At 40.9% G+C, this 14,861-nt stretch overlaps 1 protein-coding gene across 4 annotated transcripts in view; it reads left to right on the top strand.

Annotated features, from left to right (window-relative positions):
- slc7a14a (solute carrier family 7 member 14a) overlaps positions 1–14,861 on the top strand; it is a 58,250-nt gene that overhangs the window by 25,283 nt on the left and 18,106 nt on the right. Inside the window, exon 1 of one of the 4 annotated variants that reach the window (XM_069152688.1) lies at positions 1,990–2,226. The exons of 1 other annotated variant lie outside the window; for it this stretch is intronic. The gene's annotated coding sequence lies outside the window, so the exon portion shown is untranslated. Of the gene's footprint in view, positions 1–1,989; positions 2,227–2,346; positions 2,698–14,861 lie in introns of those variants that run through there. 2 more of the 4 variants (XM_069152687.1, XM_069152690.1) reach the window with 2 other exon arrangements.

Here is a 14,861-nt window from a genome sequence, read left to right on the forward strand (position 1 = left end):
GCAGGAAGTGTGTGTGTGTGTGTGTGTGTGTGCATGCTTGTGTGTGTGTGTCTGCTCCTGCCAGTTCAGCTCTGACAGACATGAGGGGGTCACTCCTGCCCTGTAGCCCAGTGACCTCATCAGACAGTGTTGAATTATGGGTAGTGGCACTTGGGTCTCACAGCTGTCTCACCGCTTCGGGCGCTGTGTTAGTGATTCATCTCTCAGACACACACACACACACACACACACACACACACACTCATAGAAACTCCCTCACTCACAGCAGCTGGACTGCAGGGTAGCTGACATTTAACAGTGGAGGGAAAAGCAGGGAGTGCGAGCTGAAAATAAAAAACAACAAAGCTGCAGTCAGGATGGTCTGAAACATCTCGGTGTACAACAAATCATACACAAGCTTGTATTTACAGTAAACAAATGGCATTGGGCTGTCAGGCTACCCACACTCTCCTCACTGCAGCCCACCGTGATGTCAGACTTTGTTTTGTGAAGTGCTGTTTTGAATTTGGCATTTTGGCCGTTGCCATCTTTGTTTTTTTGAAGCAAGAAGTGACCATCTTTGCATGAGATGGTGAAGCTGGGGAGCTGGAAGCGATCCTGACTACACCCCAGGCATGTCAGTCAAACCAGACACGCCCCCAAACGTGCTTCTGTTTGAGGCCTAATATCTAATTAATTCTATTCGAGGCATTAAGATGTAATATACTGAGTGATGGATATATGTTTTTAATCTCTTAGGGGCAACAGAGATGGCTGCCACAAGCAACAGCAACACTGCAATGAACATGAAGAAAGCAAGAGGCTAGGTTTGATGAAAGGCTTCTGAATTGCCTGTCAGACAGTTTGCAACCCAAACAACTCCACCTATAACCATGTTTGGTGGTTTTAAAGGAATAGTCTGTCAAAAATGAAGTGAACAGTAGTGTTTCCACCAGAATGTTTGTTGTTGTGATGGAAAAGCCTCTAAAGCAGCATGTTACTCTAAAACTGCACAGAGGAAAATTGCTCATTGCTCCAGGTGAGTTGGATCACAGCTTATTCGGTGGTAATGATTGAAAGATTCAGATACATACTTTCTCGTTCTCTCTTTCTCATTGACACACACGGAGACATACAATGGAGCTGACATAAATAGGCTATCTATGGCAAATAGCATCACCATCTGCTGAATATTTGATCAGAGACCAACACGGGCTTAATAATTTAGCAACAGGCCTTTGCTTGACTCTCACTGCCACTGCCTTTGGAAATGATTGGTAGATGCATATTGCCCCCTGGCAAATTAAACACCAAAGCTGTGCATCAAGTCACCATATCTGTGGAAAAGGTCACGTGCCCAGAAAACATCCAATTGCGTTCTAAATCTGACATCATTATATTTGAAAGCTGTGCCCTGTGTGACTTACACCACCCACTTTACATCGGGGAGGATGATTTGTTGCAGCAGATGTGTGTGATAATTCCCCATTATATTGATCTTCTCCATGACAAAGCAATAACCAGGCAAATTACATGGTCAGGGGAGAATACCGCTTCAGATGACCCAGTGAAAGGGTGAACTGGTCCATCACGTCCTTTTGTACTTGCGCTGAATGTAACAATAAGGTGGGAATGGTTCCTTCTAAATTTTTTTAATTTTTTTTATATATATATCAAAGTAATTGACTTTGCATTTATTTGGCACAATCATTTCTTCATTTTTTAACTGTTCGATTTTGGTTTTTGCTTAATTAAATAGATAAAAAGAAAAAAAAATTAAGAATTTATGAAACACCCACTGAGTCTTTGATTTAAACTTTAGTTAAAAAAATTTTGACGATTAGTAAGTATGTTAAGTACAAAAGAAGTGCGATACCCTTCAAAGTTTACTAATAACACAAATGATAGGGATATTGTGGGCGTTTTATTGTGATGATCCGTGTGTCTGCTGGGATCCGTCTAAATCCCGGGACAACGGCGTCCGGTCAGCTCGGTGTCTCGGCCGGTCAGGAAACAAACCGGATGAATAATACACCGTGTCGGCGGTCACATGTCGTGCAGCGGGTTCCTGAATGATTTAAAGCTTTTTACATCATCAGCCTCACCCTCGCTTCCTCCCCTCCCCTCCCTCCCTCCCTCCCGCTCCGTCTCCCGCTGCTGCACCGCGCAGCCCGGAGATGCTGCTGCTGATGCTGGTGAACGACTGCAGCATCCGACATGGGCATCCTTTAATCCGGCCGCGCCACAGTGAGTGTTTTTCCTCCACTTTTTCTCGTCCTCTCGTTACCTTCAACTTGACCACCCCTCCACCCTGCTCCCTCATTTTACCACCTCCACCACTCCTCCTCCGCTTCCTCCTCCCTTTTTTTTTTTTGTTGTTGTCTTCCTTTGTGCAGCTTCTTTTTCTTTTTTTTTCCATGAGCGATGGCGCATAACCGCGGCGGAAACCGTGCGTGCTCGTAAATGTTTGGCGACTCCGCCGGAGTGTGAACGGAAATGTCGGGAAATGCTCGCTTGCACCTCACCTTAACGGGGTGCGTGTTTGCGTGAGAAAAGAGAGAGGAAGACAGAGTTTAGGGCGGGTGTCGCTTCTCCCACCGGACCATAGAGCTGCAGCAGGCTCCGTTTGGAGAGTCGGAAAGGAGTACAGGAAGCGACAGAGGGGCGACTGGGACCCTACTGAAAGAGGGTGGGACATTTAATTAAGGGTTCCTGCAGGTGAGAGCATACAGTTATTGCCTACATGAACTGTTTAGGTGTGTCTTAGAAAGCGCAGAGGAATGAAGATGTCATAATGAGATGCTCCAAGCAGGGGTGGGGGGGGAAACAAAAAAGAAGCTTTTTCAGTGTTGTGGTAGAGTTTCTTTATCGTGGTCAGGCATCATGCTACTCTGAAGGGCTAAAATGATCATTTAGACTATAATAAGCTTTTTAAAGAGCTATTTCTGTATCTGATGTGGAGAAAGATTAAGATTTTTAGAGGCTGCCTTCCTCTTTTTGATCTATCTATCTATCTATCTATCTATCTATCTATCTATCTATCTATCTATCTATCTATCTATCTATCTATCTATCTATCTCACAAACAGGGAGGCAACATACTGTGCTGCTGGCTTCGTGTGTGTGTGTGTGTGTGTGTGTCTATGTGAGGACAAGAGCACTCAGACACTGAAAGCCTCAAGCTGTGGAACTGGGCTAATCCCTAATGACATGGCCAGATCTCTCTTTCTCTCTCTACCTCTCTCTCTTTCTATTTTCCATGAGGACTTTTTTTTTTTTGTCCCCCTCTTAATTCTTTTCCATACTCACTTGTGATGACGTGCTGTCCGTGGTGCTGAAAACAGTCATCAGCAGATGGCTTGCTAATACGGTGAAGCCTGATGGCCCTGTCAACGCTCAACAGGTGCCTATTACTTACCGTAAAAGACGGCTTCACGGGAAGTAAAAGAAAGTTGATTTGAATCCAGTCATTTTAAATGGAAGCTGTGTTTGCAGGCTGGAGCTGTGGGTTCTTGTTTGGCATTGTTGGCATATTCACAATACAGAAGTGATTTGCGCTGTCAACAAAGAATTTAAAAAAAAATCTATTCCCAAGCACAGCAGACGATCAAGTAGCTTGGCTAAAAAAACAATTTCATTCATATAACTCAGAATTCTGATAATACTCTGAAATTTAGGAAATAACAACAAGCAAAAAATATATTCGGGGAGGTTGCCGTGTGGCCAATTGGGAGATCTTTAGAAATACTTTATTGACATAAGCTTTGGATAAAAAAAAATATATATGCAAATGCAGTGTTTACAATATATTTAGGTCTAAACAGCCTTAATATACAGAGTCAGATTTATTTAATGTTACGTCAGAAGCCAATGTCAAGCCAAAACAATGGAGACCAACCAGGCAAAAAGAGAAATGTGATTACGATGATGTTGATGAAGATGGGGTTGGTAAAAACAACAATAAGAAGCAGAACCAGAAGATTACATAACTGACCAATTTAGCAACTGCAGTTTGTCTCCTAGCATATCCCTCAAACACACACACACACACACACACACACACACACACACACACACACACACACACACTCTCAGAGCCCCCAAGACATCCAGGTCTCACATTAGAGGGCAGAGTCACATGGTGGGCCACACCACTGGAGAAGCTTGAGGTGCAGTTGCTCCTTGCTCAAGGACACTTCAGCAATAACAGTGGTCATGTGTGTTGACAATGGCATCAGAGTTATTTGTCTGTTTAATTGGCTTGAGGAGATGCTGTTTTTGAATTCGGGTGTTTGAATTAACAGCATAGGATGACAGCATTTGTTTGTTTGTTGTAGTTATTTTTTGTTTATTATCCATCCTTATTAGCCAGGAAGCGTGGGAGGGAGGTCCAAAGCTGGATTTGAGATGGGAATGCGCAACCCGATTTGAAAATTATCAGCCCATTAAATGTCTATTAACAGTTTTCATTACTCCCGACTGGAAGAACTGCACACTCTGTGACCTCTATAGTGGCCGTAGTTATTATGACAGGAGCAAAGGTGGAAGTCGGGTAACATGGTATAAAGACTGAGAAAGTAGGGAGGAGTCATTGGTTGGTTGGTTTTGTTGGTTCAAACACAGGACTTTCACTCAGGAGTCTGCTCTTTGTGACCCGTGTAGAAAAAAAAAGAAGTAAACTTTGAATTATTTTAAGTTACACATGAAAGTTCACTTACTTAAGTGACATATTTATTTTAACGCATTCAGTGATGTTTTCTTTAGCCTAACCAAGTATTTTTGGTAGTTATGTTGACCATGCCTTTATCGTTGTTAACATAGCAACATAGGTCTGGTATGCCTGACATTGATACTCAATGATGCATGTCTTTGATGACAGCCTAATGATCCAAACCAGGATATTAGAGTAGGCCCGTCTAGCCATAACTTATTGTCCCAGTGACAGCATCCATTTAATGGGCGGATGATGTTCGAAGCAGGTGGATGGACTGAAGTTAAAGGGTCATCCCTAAAGAAAATGTTATTTTGCATGAATCTTTTTTAGCATCTCCCACCACATGCACAAACTAGAATTGTTCTTATCACCACAACTTATAATGTAGCAGCCAACACAGGTACTGTATTGATGATGGTACATGATTAGGGATGTGTGGTTTACTTTTCATAAACAGATGCAGATTTTGTTCACTGTTGCAGTTTCAAATTTGGACCAGTTCGTACATTACCTAATAATCCACCTCCATAACGAACCAAATTATGAAATTTTTGCTAAAGAGATAAATTTGGCAACAACTAGCAATTACATAATACATTAAAAAAAAAAAAAAAATGCTAAAATCTAGTGTGACAGCAGAAAAAGCAGAAAATGGTTACCAAAGATGCAAACTGACTAAGTAATATATAGCAGCAAAACTGCAGTTTATTGAACAGAGCAAAGGTTTATAAGTAATGTATGTGATATTGTAAATTTCATTAAGACAAGAGGTTGCTGAAAATACACAGAGTTACTGAGTAACTGCAGGGCTTGTGAAACAGTACTGGCTTCTCATTCATTTTTGTTAGGGGTAATGGGTGCTGAGAGAATGGTTGTGTGCGTTTTCATATCTACAGGACAGACACTCGAGAGAATTGATGTTTCTTGGAGAGATCTTTATGTGCCTGTTTGGAAGAATCACTCACAGTCGCAGATAAATGCTTTACATTTAGTGATGTCAGTATTGAACTCTTATGGTAAATTACAGGTGTGACTCGTGCAGCAGAAACACAGACACTCACAAACATAAGCTTTTATATTTATGAATGGCTGACTGGCCCCCACCACCCTTTCTCCATCAGATACTGCCAAGCACTGACGTCAGTGAACCTGCCTGCGCATAAAGGCTAATATAATCAGGACCTCAGACACACATGCACACATTGCATCCTTTCCTTTGTCTCTGCGACAGTTTGGATACACACACGCCTTAGGTTAGTGTTTCAACAGGCACTAAAGAGAGAATAGAAAGGGAAAGACAAAAAAAGCGACGGCTTGAAAGAGAGCGAAAGAGACTGGAGGGCCAGTATGTTGGAGGTGGACTGCCTTGATCATTATCATTACTGTGTAATCTGATCTCTGTTATAAATTTGTGACCGTGGCTGCTTCCCTAAAGGTGTACCAGCAGATTTGCATGAAAATAGCCTCTCTTTTTTTTTTCTTTTTTTTTTTTAAACCTCTGTCGCTTGTACTTCTGAGTACTCTCCAAAAAAAGCATCCACCATTTTTCACTTTATAATATTGGTAGTAAGAGACTCGGGTAAAAGCTGTCACATATCGGCATTTGTTTCTAAGTCATGGAAAAATATTTTTTTCTGAAGAGCAGACCACTTCTGTAGATTGTAGGATAATGGCTGTAATTTGTTTGTTCTCTTGCCCTTTATGTTCAAAACGTCTGCACACATTGATGTATTTTCCACTTTCAAAGCCAACAGCTGTTCCACTGTAGGATTGCCCCAGTTGTCAAAAATCAGACTTCCCTAATTTTCTGAAAAACGTTAAAATAGCAAACAGAGCAGTTCTGTCTATCTGGCAGATGTAGAAAAGCATCTCCAATCTGCGGAATTGGTTGTGAAGAAATGATTGTCTGTCTCTGGGCTATGTTCCAATTATCTTCCGTAATACTCCGATTTCCCCTCATTTCAGTGTTTCCCTTAGTCAGTCAGTTGGCAAGTAAAGAAAGAAAGCAAGAGGTAAAAGTTAACTTCCCTGGTATTTGTTTCTTTACATCCTCCAGAAGAATGTAGGAGCGTGCAGGAATGAAAAAGAACTGCAAAAAATAGTCCTGCTGAATATGGTAATTGCAAAGCGCTATTAGCACAAACCTACCAGGCCAATTAACATGAGCTATTAATTCAATGAAAGCAGCAAACACTAAACAGTTTGTGTACAAGCTAAAGCAAGTGGCAACAAACATCCAGTAAGACAGACATTAGGAATTCACAAATCTAGACATACATCTTTATCAATCTCATAAGAAAGAAATTAAAACACACTGGTATTATCCTTTCGGTGATGGAGTGGATTGTGAGAGTTCAACAGACCCTCATCAAGAATTGTATTGGCTGTAAACCATAAAAGATGTAAGACAAAAACAGTTTGAAACTTATTCAAAAGTAGTTGGCATGAAGTTCTTTGGTTCCACAAAAACAAGGCTGATAGATACTGATGATTACACTCTTACTAATATAAAGACCAGGTACAACATGTAAATTTTGGATGCCCATTTGTCATCATTAAAAATGTATGCTTTCAGATTGCCATTTTAAATTAGTAAAACTCGGGGATAAAAAAAAAGTGGAGATTAAAAAATATATCCGCACTAATAAACTGCATCTATTTTCCACACTGTCGCAGTTGCGGTACTGTTTTGCTGGCACGTCTGGTGTCCTCCATCTCCTGTTTAACAGGAAGGCATCAGCACCCTAATGACACCACATGATGTCATTTTAAAGTGACCTGGTAGTGACCCGTACCGCCCAACCTATATTTCATTGGCTTGTTACAAAATGAGTCAAATAGGAGGATGATGAGAAATGATGACCAAATTATTAACGGTACCTCCGCAGTAACTTTCACACCCATAGGATGGTGATTAATGCTGGTGCATGCTATGCTAATCTTAAAAGTCAAAGTTGTTTGGCCAGCAACAAGATTTTTGTTCACTTGTGGTCAAACAGTGGAGTTCAGGGAGTTTATCCGTTCGGTTGTCATGGTAAAGCACTCCAAGGCCTGCGTCTTAAAAGAGGGAGAGAAGAAGAAAGGAAACGGAAACAAAGACAGTGAGAGAGTGAAGGGAAGAAAATACACTTTAGAATGTAGGAAGGGTAACAGGTGAAGGTGGAAATGGATCAAATATAAAGGGTTGTATTGGATATAGTTAGCAGTTTACACAACAGGCACTACACTCGTTTGCTGGAAGTGATGATTTATAAATTTAAAAAAAAAAAAAACTAAGATAATATATAAGGACAATACTGTTAGCAGCAGGGATGGGGATTAGTAAATTGGATATATAGTGACAATTCTGTTGGAAAAAACGTCTTAGCTGCCACTGGCAGTATTTCATATTCCATTATCTCTGACAGTACCAATATTTCATGGTTTTGGAGCTGCTTGTCGAAGACTTAGTCAGCAGGATATGCCTGAGGTCTGCCATCAGGCTCAATGAAGCAGTTTAAGGGCCAAGTATGAAAGCCTTGTTGAAGACCAAATCTCTTCAGTTGAGGGCTATGCTCGAGCATCAAGTTAGTCTGAAAGCAGGGTTAGTCCCCTAATGTGTGACACAACCCTGTTTTGTTTTTTTTAGAGCTCAAGGCCACATAGACAGAGATGTCATTGATATGGCTGGTTAAGCACAGAGCAACAAGGAATGGCATCGTTGTTTTTATTTATCTTGCAGTCTGGAGCCAGATCCATTTTGCTTTAAGTTTAAGGCCCCCACCGCACTGCATTAGGGGAAGATATATGGGGATGCGGCAGCTCACACTGCGAATGAACCGGGCCGGCTGACAGGTTAGTCATGCAGAGCAATTGGTCTGTACTCTGGGACCAGGGCCAGCTGATTCCACCTTGGAAACTTTTGACAGATAGGCATTATACACCTTAAATGGATTGACTTCTTTCTGTTTACTCATTTCTTACGTTACAAATCGAGACTATGCATCAACATGTTGGAGGTTAATGGTCAAAAACTGTAGTTAATTAGATCGATCAGAAAGCCATGATATTGGCTAGTCAGTCGGTAAATGAGTAAACTGGTCAGACGGCCAACGAACACGAGCAAAGAGAGATCTCTGTTTGTATTTATGTTTGTCTATTGCCAGTTCCAATGCACCAAATGGATGAAAATTACAGCAAACTGGACACGATGCAGTCAGTCTTCGTGTTGTATATCAAAGGCCACTTTCAACTCGGACCCAATGTTTCCATGTTTTTCTTAATCTTCATAAATGTTAACCGGTATCATCGACTGGCACGCTGTTTATTTACACTGTGTGGTGAACGCATTTCATGTTCCAAGTGTATTAGGGTTGTTTTATTAAATTCAACTTCTTGTGAAAAAGATCTGTGTATTCACAAGTACAAGAGGCCAGGAAAATTGCGAATGAGTTTATGAGAAGATTTGGACCAAAACAGAGCACCAAATGCACGTATGCTTCAGTGGCTCTTGCACACTATAATGAGACCTAAAAGCTCTTAATGAAAGTCATACAAAATTATATTTCCTCATTTATTGCTTTAAAGGTATCTTATTCATTGTTTTCCAACATATGGCTATATGACATATCACTGTATCTTTGCCCCGACTATTCCCTTGATTCTGCAAGGTAAAGTGAATTTTTTTCTGTGCATCTATCTGTCAGAAATAAACCGTGGATTAGCAGTCATAGATAAGCAGAAAATTAAATCAGTGCATGCCACAAACGTGGCTGGATTAAGACCTTGAGTGGCCAATGAGGATTTAATCTCAAAGAGCATCCAACTCATCAGAGTTCTACTATGATCCCATTTATTCATTATTATAACAGTTTTAAAAAAATCTCCATATACTATAATGCTTTCCGGGAGAGCTTTGATACAGACTTTGAATTTCTGTAAAATACCCTAATTATCAACTCTTTATAGAGCTTCAATCGAGTTAGATTTCCACACTAATCCAGATGAACAAAGAGAGTGAGTGTTACCCAATTACTGTAATCACTGTTTTCTTTCCTTTTGCACATTAAGTGGGCTCACTGGCATGCTGAGTCCATGGCACATGCTGTCTGCTGGTTAATTAGGCCAAGTAGATGGATCGGGTCTTTTTACATTTGTAAGTAAAACAAAGCTTCTGTCAGCATATCCCTGCAGCCTGCTCACTGAAACTCATAGGAACGTCATAGACCGTACATGAAAGTCAGTCTCTGGACAGTTGAGACGGACAGAGATAGTTGAAGTGTGACTGATGAATCAGACAACAAAATCAACCTGGCAGTCGGCAATTCCTCTCTCGTGTCAGATCCATTAGGCCTGTCAGATCGTGGAACCGTGGCCAGTCAGCCAAGGCATAGAATCAGCCAGACTGTCACCAAAGTCAGTCAAGCAGAGGAAAATGAATTCACAATAACGCCACATTTCCACTTGATAATCAGCCAATTACGGGCAGACTTTTGTAGGACCTGATTGGATCTTGTGTGAGTGAATTTTGTTTGGAAAAGTGTTTTAAATGTTTGTAAAATTGACGAGTCATGATGTTTTTAACACAATCTAACTTAAAACAACACATGACGAGTAATGTTGGTTTCATTCAGGACCACACAAAGGCCTACCTAAGTGGAATTACCTGTGATTAACCGTGCTTCAGACATAGTGATTGATAGTAATACATTACTGTGTTCAAGAGATTCAAGTATAGACTGCATGGGGCTCTAAGCACTGCTGTGTAACATTCTACAGAGGATAGCCTCATCAACCTTAACTCTGATATGCTGTGCACGAACACACGAGTTATGCACAGTTGTATTTTCTCTTTCACACAAACTCTGTACGTATATATAGTATAGTTTACTTTTGCATGTTTGCATGCAAAAATGTGCTGAATGGTAAACAACAACAACAAAGTATTCAGTAAATCCACTGACTTGCTATTGCACATTTATTTTCCATAATTGTTTTAATTAATTAGGCAGCATTCTAAAACATCACGTGTATTTGAGGCAGTGCGTGATAAAGAGATGGGGAGACAGGGTAAAAGACAGGAAAATAAATTTACAGAAAGTCAGACAGGATTCCCTGACTCAAGTATTCTACCAAAAACTCCTTCCTGCTCTGTCTGTGAGATCGGGGCCAGGGCCGCCTGCCAGGTCTGGTATTTGTCGGGGTCAGGGGCGGGCAACGCAGGCCGGTTGCCAGGTTGGTGTGGAGTGAATCAGAAGGGCTCTCAACTTTATTAAGCCAATGCAGCTCTTACTGTAAAGGCAATGAGCGCGCAATCAGGTTATTCATCCAGTAATTCAGGCGCAGGCTGGGGCAGAGACGGGCTTAGTCACGGCCGATTAGACACAAGGATAGATGTTCTGACAGCTCTTATCTGGAAAGGAAGCACAGTAATGTTGAGACGCTCTAGAGGTGGCGGTGATGATTATGATGACGGGGATTCAACTATTGATTTTGAAATGGCAGCACTCTGGCTGAGCAAATAATGGGTGTTTATTTAGGGATATAAAATTGGAGAAAGGTCTATTTCAAAATTCTATTACACTGTGAAACAGGGTTTCTGTGAGCACAACAGCTGAGTGTTGCTCACACACTGGGAGATGACAGCAATTTTTTTTTTTTTTTAACTCTTTTCTGACAGCTGTGCTTTAATTAGCATTTTTCATATATTTCCAGTAGCTCTTTCCCCTTGTAACACAATGACACTCGCAATAGAATAGTAATTATATGGGTAGATGTTTAAATACATATAAAAGCTATTGCCTTTGCCCACACTCTTTTAAATAATTTAGTCACTAACGTAGCCAGTGGCATTTGAGTTAGTGCTCTGTATGAGGAAGAACAGCACTGTGCCTGTCTCTGTCTTGTCCTCAGGGTCAGGAGATCCTTGCAGATTGTGTCACTGGAGAGGTGCCACATATATTGCGTGTTATGTGATGAATTCTTGGTGAGATTTAAAAAGGAAAAAAAAAAAAAGTAATCAAGTACACAACATTTTTGACGTTGACTCAATGTCCAACTGATGGGTTATATTGTATCCAAATAAAAAAAATATATAGGTTCAACCGAAAACATGAATTTGAAAGCTTCATTTGAATGAACAAACTAATAAGAGTGCAGCATTGTTTTACCCTTTTCAGTGTGCATTATTTTCAGACAGTGGAAGTAAATTTTTAGTCTGCTCAAACAGGATAAAGTCAAGCTTAAAGGCATAGTTTGACATTTTAGGAACTGCGAAGACAAATATCATGCTGTCGGTGCACAAAGTACGGAGCTGGAGCTTTGCTTGGCTTTGCATAAAGACTGGAAGCACAGCTTTTTGGCACTTTGGACTACAGTCCACTCACCCATTATCTATAGCCACTATGTCCTGTCAAGGGGGAGCTGGAGCCCTTCCCAGCTGACTTTGGGTGAAGGCGGGGTACACTCTGGACAGTTTGCCAGTCACTTTGGACTGTCGCATTTCAGAAACTCCGCAGCATAATGAAAAAACAGTGCCAATGCCAATATTACCTTCTGTTACCTTCTGTTACCTCCCACAAGGCAATGGGCCACATTTTACAAATGTTCTTTGACGCAATGATGACTCACTAATCACCGACTGAACTATTGGGTTTCCATTTTACAGAGAGGTAATGAAAGGGGGTGATTTCGGCTACCGTCTGGGTCTTTAAGATAAGCTATTCAAATTGCGTCTTGGCTCCAGAGCGGTATTGATCCAATCATTTTACTGTCAGCTTGAAAGCGAAGAAGTGCATTACCTAAAATGTGAAAGTGTTCCCTTGCCGTATACTGCGATATCAAACTAGGGAATCCTCAGAACATCTAAATGATACTCTGGTTTTTCCCAGCCAGGACTATAAGTAAGCAGAAGTCAGTTCTCTGTCACGGAGCAGATGGAACACCTGCCGCCGCAAAGCTTTGTGCTGCTCTGCTTTGTTGATCTATGACCGTTCAAATAGTTCACACTCTCGACACAGGGCAGGTGCTCACTGTCAATAGCTGAAAGTGTAACAGATGTGCTGAAAAACAAGCTGTTTGCATAATTTGATTTGCGATATGAAAGGTTGTGTGTGTGTGTGTACTGTAATACACATCCAGTAAACACAACAATGTCAAACAGCTTATTTTGTCCCAAGCGGCTACTTTTTTTTTTCTTTCTCTCTCGAAGGTTTTGAGTTTTGTGTCAGATTTGCTGTTTTTCAGTCTGCTCATCCTTCACACACACACACACACACACACACACACACACACACACACACACACACACACACACACACACACACACACACAAACAAACGCTACCATCATAGGAGAATGTGTTAAACAGTGCTGCTTGAGTTTTAATTGTGCATTACTGTGTCTGATTGTTTGTCTGTATCAGTGTATATCTTTGTGTTTGGGTACATATGGACAGTACGTGTGTCACCAAGATGTTTGAACCGTGGTGTGAAAAGTTATTTATTGACATTCAGTTTCTGGTTTCTGGCTCAGTTGCCAAACACGAGAGAGCCAGGTGTCATGATGAAATTATGCCGCGAAATCAAACCGAATCATGTCCTTGAATAAATTTGGGAATATTTACTTGATTCTTTGCTTCAATGAGTCGATTCAGAAATTAATTTTTGATTTGAGGAATAATATTCTCAGGTGTTTACTCTAGTGGATAGTAACAACAACAAAAAAATCACTTGTGTTTTCAGTCTACTGAGTTGCTTTATGAAACATAACTGGCAGAAAACAAAAGACAAATGCTGCTGTTGTTTTCGAGGGCCTGAATTTGCTCTACATGTTCTGGAGTGAGAGCCGTCTGCTGAGTTGTTACTAATTAGTGCATTTACATGTGCACTTGTGCATGTGGTTATAATTTTTAAGAGTGTCCTAAGCATTATATCCTGGTTTATGCAGGTTTCTGAATATTCTTTGATGATACAGACCAGGGGTCTCCACCTTTCATGAAACACACAGAGATCAGAGGACTGTAACGCGACCTGCAAAACGCGGCAGAGACTCTCAAACTGAGCTGAAAACAAACGGCGGCTTATAAATTATGTAAATAACATAAATACAATATTTTCGGTACAGCGGTTAGTATTGTCGCCTCACAGTGAAAAGGTCCCGGGTTCGAATCCGGGCCTGGGCCTTTCTGAGGAGTTTGCATGTTCTCCCTGTGACAAACAAAGAAATGCATACAGAAAAAAGCATGCACATGCTGTTGAATTTAAGCTGTTGTGATACAAAATGTGTGTGAAGAGAATAAATTTTTCATTGTTCACTTTAAAGAAGCTTATTCAGCTGGTTTGAGAGGAGCTCAGCTATGTTAATAAATGTTACTAAACACGAGTAGCCCTCGGACACTTTCATTTTGTCGAAGTAGCTCTCGGAGGAGAAATGGATGGAGACCTCCGGTATAGACCTTTTGTTTGGCCTTGAATAATGATAAACTCTAGGCATATCTAGTGCCTTGCCTTTGCCTTCACTGTATAGCAACATAGCAAGGAGTTGTGATTAAACAGTTTATAGAATGGAGATTTGTGATTGCTATGTAAATCCATTTTGTTCCCTCATCCTCACATTTGCGTTTGTCTTTCATATTTTGACTTTTTTTTTTTTTTTTTTTTTTTTTTTACAAACTCTTGCAGCTTAATGCAACGCACATTCTGCTATGTGTACCTGAGCCGGTCTGTATATGTTTTGTGTCAGCTATCATGCAGATCTTTATTACCCCTCTACGAGAAAATTGGGAAATTTGTTTTCAGCATACTTGTGACGGCTTTCCCAACGCTCACCATCACTCTCAAATTAAATCACCTTTTGAGCTTTCTCTACCGCTGCTCATGCTCATACTCCCACTGAGTGCAGCGACAATAGCAGCCCTGGCCTACTCCGGTTAAACAGCTGGGTAATTGCTGTCATCATTTGAGTGGCTGATGTTATAGCTGAGAGGCAATGTGGGTGTGCTGAATGTGAGAGTGTGTGTTTGTTCAGTAACTTGCATTTGTTGTTCAAAGTAGATGATTGGTGAGCGTTGGATTACTGCTGTTAAGAGAGAGACGGAGAGAGAGAGGTGGACTCTGCCACAATGGATGACTCTCATAGCCCTCCTTTCAACAGCATCTCTAATCACGCTGTTACTCATATGACATTAGAG

This window comes from Embiotoca jacksoni, unplaced genomic scaffold (genome assembly GCF_022577435.1).
Source record: "Embiotoca jacksoni isolate LCO1_2020_lvr unplaced genomic scaffold, fEmbJac1.0.p SCAF_18, whole genome shotgun sequence".
Classification (NCBI taxonomy): domain Eukaryota; kingdom Metazoa; phylum Chordata; class Actinopteri; family Embiotocidae; genus Embiotoca; species Embiotoca jacksoni.